General features: G+C 42.5%; 1 non-coding gene across 1 annotated transcript; it reads left to right on the top strand.

Moving 5' to 3' along the window:
• The first annotated feature begins 1,924 nt into the window (after positions 1 to 1,924).
• LOC120255808 lies at positions 1,925 to 2,030 on the top strand. Its single transcript, XR_005535106.1, has one exon. It is a non-coding gene; the product is annotated as a small nucleolar RNA R71 (small nucleolar RNA).
• The last annotated feature ends 286 nt before the right edge of the window (positions 2,031 to 2,316 follow it).

Consider the following 2,316-nt stretch of genomic DNA (forward strand, 5'->3'; position numbering starts at 1 on the left):
ACGAAACCACCAATGATCCACCAGAAAATCACAACAAAAGTATGTAAAAATTAAGACACCAACACTCAAGCTCTTATTCATGCAAGCACTAAACTAAAACCTAGAAAAGCGATGAGAGACTTGGGTTTGCCTCCTAAGAGTGCTTGTTTAATGTCCACTAAACTTAGCGTGCCTCTTCTTACCTTCACGAGGGCTCATAGATGAAGGTTTCCTCTTATCCCATAACACGAAAGCATGATGAGCATAATTATTTCAAGGTAGAGGGGAGTTGTCGAGCATGTTACCACATGAGGGGCACATCACCCTTACTTCATTCTTGCACACATCTCCATTAGCCTTGGGGTGTTTCTTGTGGCGTCTCCTTGCTTTCACTTCATCTTAGGGATCATCTTCTTCATGATCCCAGAGGCGAGATACACCTTGTCCTCTAGACCAAGCATCAAAACTTCTTCATTCTCGACCTCTTGGTCTAGTAACCCCTCATCTGGGTCTGAGAGCATATCATTTTTCACGCACATATTCATGCGATTAGCTCATCGGTAGTGTCAGAGGGGTAAAGTATCATCAAAGTCAAGAGAGAATATCTCATGGCTTTGGTAAGGAGATATGTCAACTTGTCATCACCAACTCTCGATGTCAACTCTCCACAAGTCTATGTCGATAAGAGCCTTGGAAGAATGTGTAAGGCATGGCGTGATCTTGGCCCCTAAGTGCGCCAGATGCCTTCTCCTCACCAAATTGCCAATGTTTGCCGCAGAATGATGAAGCTTAGGGATCTTTCTCTTTTTGTTTGGCATATTCGATTTTACAGCACCCTCGCGAACATGAAGCATCTAGAATCACGGATGCACTCTCTTCCAACTTCTTTGTTGTTGGTCAGAGGTCCTTTAAAACTTTTTATAGCGAGGGTATTTGAGACAAGCAGCCTCCACAAATGGGATGTTGATATGCAAGCTGCTTGAATAGACCTAAAAAGCTTCTTGTATTGCTCATCATTTTGGTCGTTTTCAATCTTAAAGGATAACGGGTTCTTGTTTTGTAGGGTGGGGATGCCACCCTCTTCTCTTTCACTATTTCCTCAATCTCCACATCTCTAGTGGTTCAACATTGGTCTTCTCACTTGGGAGCCTCACCCTCAACTACACGACCACTTCCTCAAAGCCTTCACATGTTCTCTTGGGATCATTTTGGTGTTACTAGGTAAAGCTATCTTAAGGTCTCGCAGTAATGACTTCGCTATCTGCTCCACTTGATTCTCTAGAATTATGCAATGGCCAGCGGTGTGGTTGCGAAGTGTAGCCGTAGTTGAAACCTTGTGTCAGACGATTGGATGAACTTAGTCAAAAGCTTTCTCTAAATTGGTCATCAAGGTCTCCAAACCGAAAACTCAATTTTTCCATGTTAGAGGGTTGTTGTTGTCATTATTGTTGGAATCTCGGTGGTGTTATAGCCTTTGTTGCCCTTAATTACTCAGTGAAAGATTCGATAGCTCCTCGAGCCGAATTGTGGGTGTTGCTATATGGATTGCCTTGGTTTCTCATTGCATTACCCACAAAATCCACTTGTTCTAATGAGGATGTTCCACCAATAGAAATTGGGCAATCGGATGAGCATGTCCTCCCCACCCGGTGCAACTAGTTAGAGTGCGCCACTCTAGGAGAAGTTAGAGTGTCTAACTCGCTCAATGACTTAACCCTAGGTGCGCTAATGAGGTAACTTCCATCAATCTCATAGAAGTCCGATTACCTTCTTTTGCGGTCCTTTGTGTTCCACTAATAACTATTCATAGCAATTTCTTCAATGAGATGTCGGGGCCTCGTGAGGTCTTGCTTCGTAAGGTACCTCCCTCTTCTTTCGCATCAAGTAACTGCTTCATGGTTGGATTCAAACCATTATAGAAAGTCTGAATGATCATCACTCGAAAAACCCATGTTGAGGGCATTTCCGCAGGAGCTTCTTGAACCTATCCCATGTCTCATATAGAGACTCCAATTCTGTTGCACAAAAGATGATATTTCATTTCTAGTGTCTCGATTTCCAAGAGGAAAAATATCGGGCAAGGAATGGCTTCTACCATCTCCTCCCAAGTGGTGATCGATGCTCTAGGTAATGAATATAGCCATTACTTTGATTTCCCTTCCAACGAAAATGGGAAGGCTCTCAACTTGATAGCATCATCCATAACACCATTAATCTTGAGCATGTCAGACACTTTCAAGAAGTTCTCAATGTGATTGTTTGTATCCTCATCATTTAAAAAATTAAATTGTGTCTACTTTGTAACTATCTGAATGAAACTTTGGCTTGAGCTCAAAA

The sequence above is a fragment of the Dioscorea cayenensis genome, unplaced genomic scaffold (genome assembly GCF_009730915.1).
Source record: "Dioscorea cayenensis subsp. rotundata cultivar TDr96_F1 unplaced genomic scaffold, TDr96_F1_v2_PseudoChromosome.rev07_lg8_w22 25.fasta BLBR01001204.1, whole genome shotgun sequence".
Lineage (NCBI taxonomy): Eukaryota > Viridiplantae > Streptophyta > Magnoliopsida > Dioscoreales > Dioscoreaceae > Dioscorea > Dioscorea cayenensis.